The sequence below is a fragment of the Neofelis nebulosa genome, chromosome 4 (genome assembly GCF_028018385.1).
Source record: "Neofelis nebulosa isolate mNeoNeb1 chromosome 4, mNeoNeb1.pri, whole genome shotgun sequence".
Lineage (NCBI taxonomy): Eukaryota > Metazoa > Chordata > Mammalia > Carnivora > Felidae > Neofelis > Neofelis nebulosa.
Genome location: NC_080785.1, coordinates 166,183,646 through 166,200,399, shown reverse-complemented (window position 1 = coordinate 166,200,399; position 16,754 = coordinate 166,183,646). Strand labels below are relative to the sequence as shown.

General features: G+C 62.7%; 1 protein-coding gene across 9 annotated transcripts in view; it reads right to left on the bottom strand.

Annotated features, from left to right (window-relative positions):
- The window catches only part of PTPRS (protein tyrosine phosphatase receptor type S), a 97,151-nt gene that overhangs the window by 64,504 nt on the left and 15,893 nt on the right, over positions 1-16,754 (bottom strand). The window contains exon 1 of one of the 9 annotated variants that reach the window (XM_058728339.1): positions 3,395-3,548. The exons of the other annotated variants lie outside the window; for them this stretch is intronic. The gene's annotated coding sequence lies outside the window, so the exon portion shown is untranslated. Of the gene's footprint in view, positions 1-3,394; positions 3,549-16,754 lie in introns of those variants that run through there. 9 annotated transcript variants of the gene reach the window in all.

The following is a 16,754-nucleotide window of genomic DNA, read 5'->3' as shown; positions in this document are numbered from 1 at the left end:
TTCCTCCAACGTGCCAGGTATGGTCCTGCCCCAGGGCCTTTGCATGTGCTATGCCCGCTGCCCACATTTACTATCACTCGGCTGAAAATCAAGGGCGAATGGGAACAGGGAGGGTGTCTCGGCACAAGGAACAGCACGAGGAAGGGCAAGAAACAGAACCCAGAGATCCTAGGAGAGGGAGGGGAGAGATTTGGGCAGAGAGGTAGGTATGGACTGGACGCACAGGGCATGAAGGAGCCCTTGGCAGCTCTGAGTTGGGAGGGAGCTGGCCGGGTTGACACCTGACCGAGCCTCCTCCCTGCCCCTCTTGCGGTAAAGCACCCTGGGCCGCCAATCCTGCCCCTGTCAAGAAAAAGAAACTGAGGCAGGTGCACTGGGGCTGACTGAGGCGGCAACCCCAAGCTCCTGGAGATGGTGTGGCCGTTAACAAGGAAGCAGCCACCCGTGGGAGTCGCAGAAAATAACTCAGATGGCAAACGAGGCTGGGCTCTGGGGAGGGGGGGGGGGGAGGGAGGGAGGAGAACCCTGGGAGGGGCCCCGCCCACCGCGCCGGGCCATCAGCGAGAGCGGCCTCCGTGGCAGGGGCTGCCTGTCGGAGGCAGGTGCCCCCCCCCCCTTCACAGATGAGAAAACTGAGGCTCACGGAGGCGCGGGGACTCGCCCCAGGCCCCTGGGTGGGACCTTGGGTCCAGAGCCCACGTTTAAACACATGACCGTGTCCTTCCCTGGCCGCTGTGTGATCTGAGGAAAGCGGATGATCCTCTCTGGGCCCAGCACAGGCTTCCGGGCTGCCTCTGGGGGCTCCGAGGCCTAGATAACAGGGCGTGGGTAGATACCCATTCTGGCCGGTCACCAGGGTGCGGGTCACGAGATCCCGGAGCCGGCCTCGTGTACCCACGCGGAGCAGGGAGCATAAAGGGGCAATTATGACCCAGGCCTGGGCAGCAAACAGGCTCCGTGCCACATGCACGAGGCTGTCCCCTGAGGCTTGAGGACACCCCAGTGCCTCTCCCTGCCCCCACCTTAGGGTCTGCCCTGGCCGGGGGGGGGGGGGGGGCTCACGGGCACAAGCCACCTGCCAGGGATTTCCACGGCCCATGGCCCACGGCCAGGGGCAGCAGGTAAGGCTGGAAACCAGGGAAGAGTCCCCAGCTCCGCACAACCTCCCCCGCCCCCCTATCCCCTCCCTCCTGCACCCGGAGACTTTCCTCCTACCCAGAATCCCTCTTCTGAGGCCTCAGAGACCCTCGAGGCAGGACCTGGGGTTCCAGGCTTCCTGGATCCCTGTGTCACCAAAGTGTTAAGGAGAGTCCAAACACCTCTGTAGTCACTGGTGGCCTCAAAGCGGGTCCAGCCAAGCCCCTCTCCCCCTTGGGGCCTCAATGTCCCCCACCTCACCCAGGAAAAGGGCTCAGGGCGGGGCCGGGGAGGGCCCGCCCTACCACCTTCCGAGAATGGGCTGAGACCAGCCACGGGAGCCGCCTTTAATTAACCATCAAAACGCTCTGGGTGCTGTGTCCCCAGGGGTCCCCCGCAGCCAGGAGTGGACAGGAGGGGCGGATAGGGAGCCAAGCCCAGCCCCACAGGGAGGAATGGGCAATGCCAGCTGGGTGTCCCCACTGTGTGCCGAGCCCTCTTAAATGCTACCTGTGCGTCCTTCTGTTTGACAGATGAGGAAGTGAGCTCAGAGAGGGGCGGCTGTAAGGTGAGGGGCACACAGCACGGAGGCCGCCCGGCTGGGCGAAGATCGCAGGCCAGAGGCCAGCTCTCAGTCGACCTCCGAGGTGCCCCGGCTGCCAACTCCACCCTTAAGGGTGTGACGCTGGGCCCACCCTGCTGCCCCTTCCCACAGACTACCACAGCCCCCAAGAGGCACTGGTCCGCCTCAGGCCTCTGGGCCTTTCGCAACACGGGCACCCTGACCCGGTACACCCTCCCCAAGCTGGCCCACCCGTGGACTCACCCTCCAGGGCAAAGCCACAGATGTCCCCACCCCAGACTGAATCTTGACCCCTCCGGATTCCTCCCCCTATCCCAGGACCCTTCCTTAGCCCAGCCCTGACCCACCGCCCTGGGGCTGGGAGTGGCCGTGTCTGACTCTGTCCCTCCTCTGCTCTCAAACATTCCATGGCTCCCATCGATGTCCATTAAAATCCAGACTCCTATCCTCAGCCTTCAGAACTGCTGACCCCATCATGTTGCATGCCCAGCGCCTTGCTGGGCCAGGCTGGTGCCCCTCGCCACTGCCCTCTGGCTCACACAGGGGTAGGAGTACATCCCAGTCCTACTACCCAACACACCCTTCCTAACCCCCATCAAACTCCAGCGTTCACACCCATCCTCAGGTCTCAACTGAGCTGCCGCCCCTTCCAGGAAGCCCTCCTGGGTGTCCCAGCCTGGATCAAGGGCCCCCTCGGGGCTACCCCCACACCACAGGTCTGTCGTCCTCCAAGATGGCAGCCCCGTCTGCACCCTGGGAACGTGCCCGGCCACTTGGCACTTTACCCACATCATCCCTGTGATCACATCCATTTCAGAGGGGGAAACCGAGGCCAGAGGGAGACATCACAGGAAGAAGAGGCTGACAAGGACACGGCCTCCAGCTGTAACTTACTCGCGTCTGCTCTGAGGGTTTGCTGCACACTTAGGGGTGGAGAGGAGGCTCAGGACAGGGCGGGCAGGACTTGGGTGGCTGGGACCCCTAGCCCCAAAGTCACACAGCAAGACCCTCTGGGTGGCCCACGGCTCTGAGATGGAATCCTGGGAAGCAGGACGCTGGAGGGAACAAAAGGGGGTGCTGAGATATGGGTCTGGTGGGCAATGACGGGGGACAGAGGCATGGAGCTTAGGGACAGGAGCAGGAAGTGGAAAAGCGGGAGCTGAGCCCCCCCAGTTCATTAAAGCCCCCAACAAGGTACAGCCTTAACCTGAGATCTACAGACCCGAGGGGGTACAGGGACAAGTAAAGAGAGGAAAACTTTGTGAGTTTTTTGGGGGGACCCCAGTCCGGTTCCCAGCGGAGGGATGCAGAACCCCGATCAGGGCACCCCTGGGCTGGCAGAAGGCCGCCCGGACCCTGGCTCCGCCCCCAGGAGGGTGGGGGTGGAGGTCGGGCTGGGGGCCAGGCGGGGGAGGGGACCCCGCGGAGCATAACGGTCCGGAGTTTTCCTAAGTCCCAGCGACTGGCCTGAATTGGGGGCGGGGGGAGGGGCGCCAGGCAGCAGGGGGCTGAGCTGTCCCTGGAGGGTGGCTGGACCGGCCCGAGCAGAGCGGAGGTGGGGGAGAAAGCGGGGGTCACCCCCCCCCTCCCGGGAGCCCGGAGGTGAGACAAGGAGGGGGACAAAGCCCAGCGCAGCCCGGGCCTCGAGGCGGAAAGGGATCCGGGCGCACTCACCCCGCGGATCTCGGCTCGGAGATCGGGGCCCGGGCCCCCTCGGCTGGGCCCGCTGCCGCCCGTCCCTCGGTCCGCCCGGAGCGCAGCGCGCAGCGAGGACTCGGGAGAGGCCAAGGCCCCGCGAGCTCGGCCCGGGGGCGGGCCCGGGGGCGGGGACTGCAGGCGGGGCGGCCAGGGGGCGGGCCCAGGGAGGGGGCTCCGGAGCAGGGCGGGGCCCCGGCCGGAAGTGGGGCGGGGGGACTAGCGGGGAGCACCTTCAGGGGGCGGGGGGCAGCAGGAGGAGGCCTCCAAGGGGGTAACCGCGCTCCCCCAACGTGCACACGCACGAAGCGGTGCCCCAAGGGGCACAGCCCCAGATACCCCCCGCTTCGTAAGCCTGATCCCAGAGGGAGCCCCCACCCCGCCCCCCCTTGTCTGGCAGGCGCTGATCGTGGCCATGGCAACGGATGAAGGGGCTGGATGCGGGACGCGGCGGCAGAGGGGTCCCCAAACACAGCCAAACACAGGAGGTCGGGGAAGGGGCAGAAAGATGCCCTCCCAGTCTGGGCTGGAAGACAGAGGCCACGCCCCCTGCACTCCGAGCCCCCCCCCCAGGGTGGGGGAGGGGCGCGGGCAGAAAGCAGCTCCCCCCGCCCTCCCCTGCTGGGGTCCCGTAGGATGAGCGGGGGACACCAAGGCAGAGGCCCCCACGCCAGCCACAGCCCTGAGGAGGGGGCGGAGAGTGCGCACAGGGCCAGATTGGAAACAGATGGGGCCACCGAGCCAGGTCCCAGACACCCCGGGGGGGCGGGGGGGGTGAGGGGGGGTGGGAGGAGGAGGGGCAGCCCCACGCGGGCAGCCAATCCGGGCCTGCGCTGCCGCCCCGTGCGGGTTTGAAAACTCCATCCGAGGGGCAGGGCATACAGAGGTCCCGCGGGCCCAGGGCGCTCGGGGAAGCGGTCAAGGAGGGCCGGGGACCCTGGCGGAGACCCAGGAGCCACCGCAGGGGGCCGGCTTCCCCATCTGCTCCGATCCCTGGTGAAAATGCTTCCCGTTCCTTTAGGAACGTGTATTGATTGGGCTCTTAGTGTATACCGTGCGCACACGTACGCGCTCCCGTTACCCCCACCATCACCCCGCTTTGCAAAGGGAGAAGAGGGAGAGAAGTTACTTGCTCGCGGTCGGGAGGAACAGGGAGTCGAACCAAGGTTTGGGTCCAGAGGCTGAGCCCTTACCCACAACGCTGCAGGAGGCCTGGAGCCCAAAAAGAACAAATCGCTAAAATGCTAAGCCCCCTCTCGAAGCTCACTGCCCAGTGGCGAGAAGGAGGCTGGCAGCCCAGGGGAGACCCCGATCAAGTTCAGGGACAACCCCCTCCCCTGGTGGCCTTTCCACGCCCAGCTATGGCTGCCTTGGCCAGGGGTCCACCCCCCCCACGGCTCCCCGGCATTGCTGCTGGGTGATCTGCCCGTTCGGCGCTCCGTGCCTCAGTTCCTCGCTCTGCGAAGTGGAACATTTAACCCCACCTCCTCTGGCACTGGGGAGGCCCGTACTGGAGTCCCCAAAGTACCGAGCACACAGTAGGAGCTCTGTGAAGTGTGCGGCCGCAGACTGTTCACCTGCCCCCTTAGGTCCTACTGAGCTGACTCTTTGACATCGTCTCTCCCCCAGAGCCCGGACTCTGGGAGGCACACAGTAGGTGCTTTAGGAGGTGGGCCATCTGGCACCCCAGCATCACGCGGGGCATCCGGGAGGCGCTCTGTGTCAACACGGGTGTGGAGTCCCCCCAGTTCAGCTGGGCACACAGTGGGCGCTCAGGAAATGCAACCGGGAGCACAGTAGGTGCTCTGTCCAGGCACAGGGCTCATGCAGACCTCGGTTTGAATCCAGGGACTCCCCACGCGATCTCCAGTAAGAACCCGTACCTCTCCGGGCCTCGGTTTCCCCATCTGTAACTTAAGCCAGCTGTCAGCACGCCCAAGGCTGTGTGACCCGGGGCAAACATGCGGGAGGACCCGCCACCGTCCTCCCCAACTGGCCCTGCCCCGCCTGGGCCTCCTGCCCACGTCCCCCAGGAGATGACCTCTTGCCTCCCTGCGATGGTGTGACCGCAGCGGGCTGGGAACACAGCCACCCCCCTGGTCAGGGTGGGGGGATCTGGGGCAGGAGTGAGGCCTGTACCTGGCCTCTCCCAGCAGAGGGGCCCATAACTGCACGGTGCCCCATTCACCCCTCATGGTGGCTCTGATCACCCCCTCTGTTAACTGCCTGGTACGGGTCCACCTCTCCCGCCAGACTGGGGCCTCAGAGGGCAGCGCTGGGGCTGCCTCTGCCTTGATCAGAGCACATGCCCAGCACGGGGCCTGAGGGCACACAGTAGGTGCTCAGCAAACATTTGCATAAAACAGTCAGGACCCTCCTCGCCCAGGAGAGGCCTCTCCAACCTTACTCTCCCCCCCAGAGGCCACACTCTATGGTGTCCTCGTGATGGATCCGTTTTCCCCCACGTTCTTTTTTGACACAAACATTTCTGAACACCAGGCCCAGGTGAGGCCCTGGGGACACACGGCAGTGGCGAAGACTGACAAAGATCCCTGCCCTTAGGGAGCGGACACTCCAGGGCAGGCAACAGAAGGGAAACAGAAGAGGTAACAACCGCTGTGGGTCAGTTGGTGGTAAGTCCTCCAAAGATTTACAAAAAAAAAAAAAAAAAAAAAAAAGTGTGTGGGGATATTCACGGCAGTGGGGTGTAGTATGAAAGAGGGGGCGTGGGGGGGTAAGGTGGTGACATCTGAGCTAAGACCTGAAAGAGCTGAGAGAATATGAAGGAGACGTGGATGTTGGGGAGGAGCCCTCCAGGCTGGGGGCACAGCCGGTGCCAAGGCCCTGAGGCAGGACCTGGCTGGCATGGGGGAGGGGGAGTGAGGAGGTCCGTGTAGCTGAAGCAGAGTGAGCGAGGGGGAGAGGGGGGGAGGGCTGAGAGAGGACGGGGAAGGTCATGCAGGGCCTTGGGGGCGACAGGAAGGACTCGGGTTTTTGCCCCAGGGGAGGCGTGAGCCCTGGAGGGATGGAGGCAGAGGGCAGGGGCGGACTGAGGTGCTCACAGGCGCCCTCTGGTGGCTGCTGCGGGGAGGACAGACTGGAGGTGGGGGCCGGGGCCGAGGGGACCGTCAGGGCTCAGACCAGTGATAAGGGGGCTGAACCAGGTGGAAACAGGGAGTCGGGGAGGAGGGGGCACATTCTGGACAGACCGAGAAGGTAGGGCCGGCCGGTTTTTCCCAAGGGCTGATGACAGCCCCTGGAAGGCCGGGACAGCCAGCTCCGGGCAGACCCTCCTGGCCGCGTGGCCCGGCCGGTGCCCTTGAGGGCCGACCCTGGGAGCCCCCTGAACACGCAGTTGCCGTGTCCTCTGAATCCGCCCAGAAGGCAGCTGCCCTCGGGGAGGAGCGCGGGGCCCGATCACGTCAGCTCCCGCAGCTGGGACATTTGGGGGTAATTTTTTTCAAAATAACTTTCCTTCTAATTATAAAATAGGCGCGTGCAGCAGAAAATTAGGGAAAATCAGCATAAAGAAGAAAATAAGACTGGCTCCCAACCCACCCCTCGCCCGGAGAGACACCGCCAGCACGTGGTCGTGTTCATTCATTCCGTCCACAAACAAGTTGTTGGGCACCTACTGTGTGCTGGGCTGAAGACACGGCCGGCGGGCCGGCCAGAGCCAGCTCCCCCGCCCCCCAGCCCCCCACCCCCGGGGGGCGGGGACGGGACACCCACAGAGACACGAACATTGTCCATAACATCATGCCGGGCGGTTACGCAAGAGGCCAAAAAGAGAACAGGATTCACCGCGTGGCCCTGAAAGCCGGGAGAGGTCTGCAGGGGCCTCTCGGGCGGCCGGGATGAAGTAAGCCAATCAGACACACAAACACCTACGGGAACGGAGTTTCCGGCAGGAGGAGCAGCAAGTGCAAAGGTCCTGAGGTTGATTGCCTCCTCCCAGTCTCCTCCGGGCGCAAATGGGCACTTTTCCTTTCCGAGCGGGGATCAGTATTACGCGGCCAGTTGCCCACGGAGTTTAATTGGTCCCCGCTTGATCTCCATTAGAAGGGACGTTGAGAGACAGGGACATCCACAGATGAGGCTGCGCCTCATCATTTCCTGCCGATAACTCCCCCCGGCAAAGGAGGACTCCGCCGGGAGGCCCTCGAAGCCTTTGAAACGCGTCCTGATAGGGCTGTGGGCAAAACTGCACCCTGGGCACGTGTGGGCAGGACCCCCAGCCCTCCCCCGCCCCGCCCCACCCCGCATTCCTCACATTTGCGGCCAAGGTCCCTGAAAGTTTCATTGAGGGGCAGTCACCAAACTCCACGTCCTTTGCCTCCTGAGAAGGGACACTGGTCGGGCGGCTTTCTCTGTTCTCCTCTCCACCAGCTTGCCCCACGGCCCCTCCCACCCAGCATGGCACTCACAACCCGGGGGCCCTGAGTGTGGACCGGCCAAAAGCCCACCTCGCCCACCTCACCTCAGGCTCCTGGCGCCGTGTCCGCCTGCCGGCTACACGGCAGGCAGACTGGCCACCACAGGCGCGCCCTGGCTCCCCGGCTGCCCTTCTCACCTGCTGGTTCCCCCCGGGCCCCCCGCTTTCCTTTCCCTCTGGACAGATCCAGCACACGCGCCTTCAGGTGTGGCTGGATCCAGCAACTCTGCTCCCTTTCTCAGCCGACGGCAGCCCCGTCCTTTCAAGTTTCCCTCCTCAATGTCTTGGGACTTCGTCCATCTTTCTCCGAGATGCAGCCTTCCCGCCCTGCCCGGCGGGACCGGTGCGGTCACCCGGATCCCCCAGCTCCCGCCCTCATTCCCCGAAGCAGCTACCACAGGGCGCCCGTGAGCACCCGAGTCAGGTCCGGCCCTCCTGGGCGCACCAGCCCCCTGGCTGCTCCTCCAACCCACCGGGCCCAGCCCTGCCCCAGGGCCTTTGCACATGTTGTCTATGCCACCTGGAACATCTTCCCCGGATTTTCACAGCCGGTTCTTCCTCACCGTTCGGGTCTCCCTCAAACGTCACCTCCTCAGAGACGCCGTGACGAATCGCTGCAGCTCAGGCAGCCACCCTGTCACCGTTATCATACATCCTTCTATTTTTTTTTTTTTTGTTTCTTCTTCCGACAACTTATTTTCATCCGAAAGAATCACCTGTTTACTATCGAGATCTCTGCTGTCCCACGTGGCTCGTTACGTTAAAAGTGGATAAAACTGAGCAAAATTTAAAATTCAGTTCACACTGGCCACGTTGCCAGCATGGCTGGGGGGGGGGGGAGGGGGGTCAGATACAGCACATTTCTAGAGTCACAGAAAGTTCTGGGGGCCCCCGCAGGAGACTGAAGTCGGGGAGGCGGGAAGGGTGGGGGGTGGGGCTGTGTCAGTTCTGCTCACGGCTGCGTCCCAGGGCCTGGCACACAGGAGGTGCTCCGTAAATGCTTTCTAAGTGAACGACTGAACACACGAATGGCTTAAGCGACTTCGGGAAGCCCGGAGGGGCTGATTTGCGAGACGGGGCAGAGGCCGGAAGCCACCATCTGGGGCCACAAGCTGCGGTCTGACCCTGGGTCTCTACCTGGCTTGCAAACCAGCCACCACATAAAGGACCGCTCCAGCCCCGAGGGCAGAAATGTGCCCACTGCTGCCCGAGCCATAGCCAGCCTCCACTCTGCAGCTGACTCAGCTCTAGAAGGCGGTAGAAGGATACTCCCCGTGCCAGGCCCGGTCCGGCCTGGCACCCCATCTCCCACCTTAAACCAGCCGCGGTTGGCTTCTTGGATCTGGCTGTGTCCTCTCTGCACTCGCCAGGTCCCCAGTGAGGACGTGCCTGGTGTCCCCCCCCCCCCCAAATCCTCCCCTCCTCCTGCCACATCCCCAAATCCCTCATTAAATCTCTCATTCAACTGGCTCATGCCTCTCCCTTAAACTAATTTACTTTAGGAACTCGGTAATGCCGGGCGCTAACTGCCAAGCCTTGAAAGTCGCCAGAAAAAAATTGTTACAATGAAAATATGTACCCAGTTCGCCCATTTTCCCTGGATACTGTTGCTAAAGCCAGCAGCCGGCATGGTTATAAAGAGACTGGCAGGTGTTGGTGTTAAAGATCACTCTGCACCCGACTGAGCTTTTCTCCTTGAACTGTTGCAAAATGAAAGGGGAGTCACTGCTGGTCTGTGCAGCTCCGCGACGCCGGATGCCTCCTCCATCACAGACCGCCCCCAAACAGCCCCATCCTGTGGCTGTGTCCCCCCCCCCCGCCGCCTCGCCCTGTCCCCACGGTGCTCTGTGGTCTTGAACAAGTCCTTACCGGCCTCTGGGCCTCAGCTTTCCCACCTGTGCAGAGGACTGGCTGTTCTGACGCCTGGGGCCGATTTTTGTGGGTTCGGGGGCCTTTAAAGATCACAGAAACTGAGGCACAGCCCAGAGAGGTGTCTGGGGCCAAGGTGGGTGCAGCCCTCGAATGACCTCCCTTGGGAAGGAGGGAGTGACCCAGTCTCGGTCACTGCTACACCAGGTGCTATCCTGAGTCCGGGGATCACGGCAGACGACCTGCGAGGGTTCTCTTCCAGGCAGGGACAGGGACAAAAGACGGCCATGCAAAGACGGGAGTAAAGAGGAAGTTCCGGGCAGAGGGAGGTTATGGGCATGTGCAAAGACCCTGAGGTGGAAGCCGGTACACGGAGCTCTAGGGACTGAAGGGACTGGTACAGCGGGGAGACGGGATGACCGGGATACGGGGTGGGGCATGTCCTTTGAAGAATGAACATCTGAGGGATTCACCATCAGCACACTCCCGTAACAACTCTCCTTTTGCACACGCACCTGCATTTATAGAGCACCTCCTGTATACCCATGTACCAGGCTGAGCACAGGATGACCCAGGCGGCCCCTGCCCGACCTCAGGGAGTCCACCTATGGAGGAGGCAGGCTTCCAGGAGGAGGTGAAATGCTCGCTAAGCACTTAGGATGTGCCGAGCGCTCGAAACCGAGCCGGGCACGCGGCAGATTGTCGCCGAGCGCGCTGGCTGTTACTCCTGCGCTGGGTGTGCAAGAAGCAGCTCGCTGAACCCCCTCAGAGCCTGCTACTGTGATCCTCCCACTCTCCAGGTGGGGAAACTGAGGCACGGGACTGGGGCCCACTAATGACTGGAGGAGCTGGGACTTGAACCCCAGCTGCTTCCCAACTTCTCCGAACGACTTCTCCGGGCCTCAGTTTCCCCTCCCCAGCCCTTGCTCTCCTGCCGCACCTCTCCAGTCCCAGGGCCCCGGAAGTCACAGTCTCTCTAACGGAGCCCATCTGGGGCTAAGCCGTCTACACTTGGGCAGGGGCTGGCTGCCACTTGGAGGCGTAAGGACAGACCACTGGCTCCCAACGTAGTATCTTTATTATTAGTCGTTAATCATCGCCCAGCGGCTGCCTCGGGCAGCCGGTGCTCCCTGGGAGCAGTGATGGGAGGGCGCACAGGCGCGCAGAAGGTCACCAGCTTGGGCTCAGCGAGTGTCTGGGGAGGTCTCGCCACCAGGCCTTTTGCACCCTCTGTCCATCCGCCAGGAACGCTCTTCTCCTGAACCCTCTCTGGCTCCCTCTCCCTCACCACCTCTGTTCAAGCAAGGCATTCCCAGACCCTTTCCTTAAAATTCTGCCTCACTCTGGCACTCCCCATCCCCTTTCCCTGAATTTTCTCTTTCCTAGAGCAATACACCAGCCCCTGACATCTGACGTGGGTTTTTTTTTTCCTTCTTCTGTGCTTTGTTTATTCTCCCTCCCCAACTGGAGGGCTAGCTCGCAAGAGGGCAGGAAATTTGCTTTTTTTTAAAAAATTCTTCCTGCCTGGAACACAGAGCAGCTGGCACACTGCAGACACATTTGTGGAAGGGAGGAAGGGAGAGTCCCTCTTCTCTGCCCCCAGAAGCCACCTCTGCTGCTGCTCGGTGCCGATCTCTGCGGATCTTTGCCACGAGGTCACGGAGCAGAGGTAACTCGAGAACCGAGTGAAACCGTATTATGTATCCTGTTTGTATCATTTCCCTGCCAGGCGCTCTTTCAAGTGACATGGTATCTACGGAGCCCACGCCTCCCCAGACCCTCTGCTCGCCTGCTGTACAATCCCCCCTCACAGGGCTGTGCCCCTGTATCCCCGTCCCCGGCTGAATCCCCCCCTCACAGGGCTGCGCCCCTGTATCCCCGTCCCCGGCTGAATCCCCCCCTCACAGGGCTGCGCCCCTGTATCCCCGTCCCCGGCTGAATCCCCCCCTCACAGGGCTGCGCCCCTGTATCCCCGTCCCCGGCTGAATCCCCCCCTCACAGGGCTGCGCCCCTGTATCCCCGTCCCCGGCTGAATCCCCCCCTCACAGGGCTGCGCCCCTGTATCCCCGTCCCCGGCTGAATCCCCCCCTCACAGGGCTGCGCCCCTGTATCCCCGTCCCCGGCTGAATCCCCCCCTCACAGGGCTGTGCCCCTGTATCCCCGTCCCCGGCTGAATCCCCCCCTCACAGGGCTGCGCCCCTGTATCCCCGTCCCCGGCTGAATCCCCCCCTCACAGGGCTGCGCCCCTGTATCCCCGTCCCCGGCTGAATCCCCCCCTCACAGGGCTGCGCCCCTGTATCCCCTGCTGATGGACCCTTAGGCTGGCTCCATTTTTCTCTCGACCTCACCCAATGCCGTGGTCAATGAGACTCACGGATCGATCCGTTGTCAATGCCTCCCGGGCCCCGCAGGGACCACCGTCTCCTTCTTGGCGCCCAGGGGGTCGGGGTGGGAAGGGGGCTGCGCGCTCCCTTTGGGCCTGCTCCCACCGCCTCTGGGAACTTATCTGACGGACACATCACAGCAAAAGACTTAACAGCAACCCGAGTCCGCCAACGGGGGACTGGCTCAATACGTAACAGGGCAAGGAAGCAAAGAGTCATGTACAAGCTTAGCATCTCTTCGCATCATGAGATTAGTATCACAGCTGTGAAAAGAAATGGGGAAGCCAGATGTACAATTATGAAATTACTTGTAAGATGCTATATTTTTAAGTGGGGGGAGGGGGGGGAAAGACACCACCAAGGTACAGAAGGGCCCGGAAAAGATGCTTAAACACAGGGATACACATCTACCCGCCCACTGAGTGCTCACAGATCTCTCTAGATAACCGTCCAAAATGGTAGCCGTGCCCAGCAGCGGGTGGCTGTTGACGTTAAAATGGGCTACAATGTATCGCTTCTCAGCCTTTTGGCTGAGATCAGGCGCAGAACGGAATACGGGGGGGGGGGGGGGGGGGGCGGGGGGGGAAATTCAAGGCCTCAGGTAGGCTAGCCACATTTCAAACGCTCCCATTTCAACGGCACTGGCAGCCAGGGGCCGCCTTACTAGAGACCCAGGTACAGAGCGTTTCTATCAGCGCGCGCGGCAGACGCTGGACAGACCCGAGGCAGCGCGGGGGCGGGGCAAACTTCAACCCACAGGCCAAACGGGGGCCCTCGGGCTGTTTGTATAAATAAAGCTTTATTGGCACACAGCCACACCCATTCACTCCCCTATTGAATCCCGCGGCCTTCGCAGAGACCTGCAACCTACAGAGCTCAAAAGCTTTACCCTCCGGACCTTTACAGGGAGTCTACTGACCCCTGTCCCGGAAGGAGGGTGGCCGCTTGCAGGGAAGGAGCGGGGAGGGGGAGGCACTGTCTCCACCGCGCATTCTTCCCTATGCCCTCAACTGTGTCCCACGTGCACGGGTTCTCTGTCCAGAAAGATAAATGAAAAATGAGAGACGTTTCAAAGCGGCCGTGCTTCATTGGTCTTCCTGCTGGTGGCGCCCAGAGGGTCTGGTCCCCCCCCCCACCCCACCCCGCCGTCGCCTCTCTGGATATCACAACAGCTCCAGACATTTTTGCCAAGCGAACGGACAAGGAATGGGATCTTGTGGTTTTAATTTGCGTCTCCTGGGCAAGAGATGGGGAATCTTTAAAGACGGATAAACGCTTGCCTGCTCATCGGCCGGGAGCCCCCAGACTCTCAAACGGTAGCAGCCGTCTGGGTCACCCAAGCATCCCACGTGGGGCCATGCATACAGTCGGAGCCCAATAAATGTGTGTTGAGCGGAGGAAGGACTAAGGGAAACCGGGCCCAGGGCCACGCTGCATCACAAGGCGATGACGGTGGGCACTGAGTGCCAAGCCAAGCATCCCCGAGGCAGTGCCCCCGATGGGACCAGTGCTGGCCTGGCGCCTGAGAAGTGCCAGCCCGACAGCCTTCCTGGGGGCCTGCGCTCAACGGTGGGGAATATGGGCGGGGTGGGGTGGGGGGTCCCACAGCCACGGGGGGTGGGGGAAACCGTGGGCTCCAGGCCGGGAGAGGGATTATATATTCATCAGAATCTTAAACAAAAGCCCCACAGCCGCCTGTCAGCCAGGCTCTGGCTTTTATGGTAATCGGCGATGAATTACCCACAATGCCCGGCCAAGCGCAAGTGGTTCTTGGCCCAGATCCTAAACTAATTTTTATATGTTCGTGTGTATATAATTTCGCTTGCTCCCTCCCAATCCTCGCCCATCATTAGCGGGAGCGTGGGGAGGGGGGGGCGGGGGTAGGGGCAGAGGAAACCCTGGGTGTAAAAGGGAGGAGGGCCCTCACCAAGACCCCCGTCCCTCGAGCCCGCCTGGCACCAGGCCCCGGGCGCGCGGAGGCGGGAGGTGAGTGCCAAGCTGGAGCCCGGGGGAGCCTGGAAACCACCAAGAACTTGAAGCTGGCAGCCCTGGGGGTGGGAAACGCAGAGGGAGAAGGGAAAGGAGCAAGATAGGAGGGCGCGTGGGCCCGCAAGTGGGGTCCGTGCCCGTGGGCAAGCGCCTCAACCTCGCTGGGCCGCAAACCTGGCCCCCTTCGTCGTCTCCAACGGGAGGCCTCCAGCAAATTCCGACACTTTTGACCCGCGAGCCCCCCTGGAGCTTGGTGCTGACAGCGCTCCAACCTCGGCCTTACCCGCCTCCTCCAGGAAGCCCGCTCCAACGTCTCCGGGAAGCAGCGGCCCCTCGGCCTTCTGGGAACTTTGGCGGAGGTAGCACAGGGGCCCCCACGCCTGCCCCCGCTGTCCTTGAGCGGATGCTCAGGCCAGAAAACTAGGAATCAGCTTGATCCCGGCTCAACCCCCACCCTGCAGCCCCTGCTTCCCTCCACCCTCCTCTCCATCTGGTCCCGCCCCCTGTCACCCGCTCACCTGGACAAAGGCAGTCTCACTCCTCCTTGCCCCTCTCTGACCTTCACCCCCACCTCCGTCCCCCCCCACCGCGGCCACCAGAGGGCGCCCGTGAGCCCCTGAGTCCCGTCTGCCCTCCTCTGCCCACGGCGTTTCCAGGGTAAAAGCCCAAATATGCCAGGTGGTCCATAAGGCCCTGTACGACCTGCCCCCTGCCTGTCTCCCCCCTGCCCTCCCACCTCCCTCTCTCTCCCCTGAGCTCATTCTGCTCCAGCCACACGAGCCCCCTCCCCCCCCCACCGCTGCTCCCTCCCATGAACAGGCCTGGTCCCATCCCTGGGCCTTTGCAAAGGCTGTTCCCCCTAACCAGGAACACTTGTCCCCCAGAACCCCACACTGCTCACTCCCTCATCTCCCGCTGGTTTTACTGAAACGTCACCTCTTCAGGGAGGCCTGCCTTGATTCCACAGTTAAAATAACCCCTACTCATCATCTGCCTGCCCCCCCCCCCCCCGCCGTGGCTTTATTTGTCTTACAAGCAAGGCATTCAGCAGGAACCTAGTTAAAAACTTTGTTTCTCGTCCTTCTCCCCGTGATTCTCCACGAGAGCAGGACTTTTTTCTTTTTTTTAATATTTACTTATTTTTAAGAGAGACAGAGAGAGGGAGACGGAGAGTCCCAAGCAGGCCCTGCGCAGGCAGCACAGAGCCCGAGGCGGGGCTCGAACTCCCAAGCGGCGAGCTCGTGCGTGACCCGAGTGGAAGCCAAGAGTCAGACGCTCAACCGGGGCTTTTAACTCTTGTCTGCTGCCCTCCGTTCCCAGCGCGTGGATCGGGGCCCAGCACACAGACCGTGTCCAACAAATGCCCACCGGTGAATTTCCCCGAGAGACGCTCCTGGTGCTCTCAACGCTCCAAAGCCCTTCTCGGGGCGCGGGAGAAAAGTCGCAAGCCCCACGCCGTCCCCGAGGCACAAGTGTCTCCGCGGGGGCGGCCAAGGGAAGCGGACACCCCTTCCCGTCCCGCCTGGCTGTGCAGGGGGAGGCCGGCGGCTCTGTGCGGCCGACCGGGAGGGGCCCAGCCAAGGCTACAGGCTGCAGTCCGCACGGAACCTCAGAGTCGCGCCCGACGCCCGTGTGGGACCAGGCTCGGGCCGTGGCAACGGGGCAGCGGTGGACACCCGGGTCTCTGTCCGCGCCAGGGGCGAAGCACGCGGCCCGGAAGAGGAGGCACCGGTCATCGGTTGGCAAAGGCGCGCAGCGTGGGGCCGTGGGCGTGGGGTGCGTGCAAAGCGGGGAGGAGAACCGGGGGCCTGTATCTGCCGCCCGAACAGTAGGGACAGCACTGGTGGGGGGCGCCTGGGCGGCTCGGTCGGCTAAGCGTCCGACGTCAGCTCGGGTCATGATCGCAGGGCTCGCGAGTTCGAGCCCCGCGTTGGGCTGGCTGCATCAGCACGGAGCCTGCCTGGGATTCTCTCCCCCCCCCCCCCCCCCCGCCCCTCCACCTCTCCCCTGCTCGTTTTCACTCTCTCAAAAAACAAACAAACTTAAAGACAAGCAACAGTACTTGCTAACGTTTAAGACCCCACGCCGTGTGCCAGGCGTCGCTCGAAATGGTTCGCACGTTAACGCCGCGCCTAATTCTCTCCGTTTGGCAGAGGAGGAAACTGAGTCACGGAGGCGTCAGGCCACCCGCTCAAGGTCACAGGCTGGAGGTGGCGGAGGGGGATGTGGAATGACAAAGGCCGCCAGCGGCCAAGCCTAACACCCGGTACACAGTAGGTGCCCCATAAGTGCCACGAAGACGCCCGAGGACGAAGCAGACCGAGGCAGGGCCGTGCCCCGGTGGAGACAGCAGGGGGCACCAAGGAGTCAGTGGGACAACCGGGGGGAGAGGGGACCAGGCCTGAGCAATCCGTGCAAACGTGTAGGAAACTGGGCATCGGGGAGCGAGGCGCCTGGCTCGGAGGGGAACAATTGGCTGCCAATCTCATTTCCTCCGGTGGCAGAGCTGGGCAGGCCTGGCCGGGGCCCACGGCTGGCACGGGGCCAGGGTCGGCAGGGACCTCCCCACCTGTCACCCATGATGTGTTCATCAAGAGCGAGGACAGCGTCCTAACCATCCGCGGCGGCCGGCAGGAGGGACGTGAGTGGGCGCCTCTCGGGC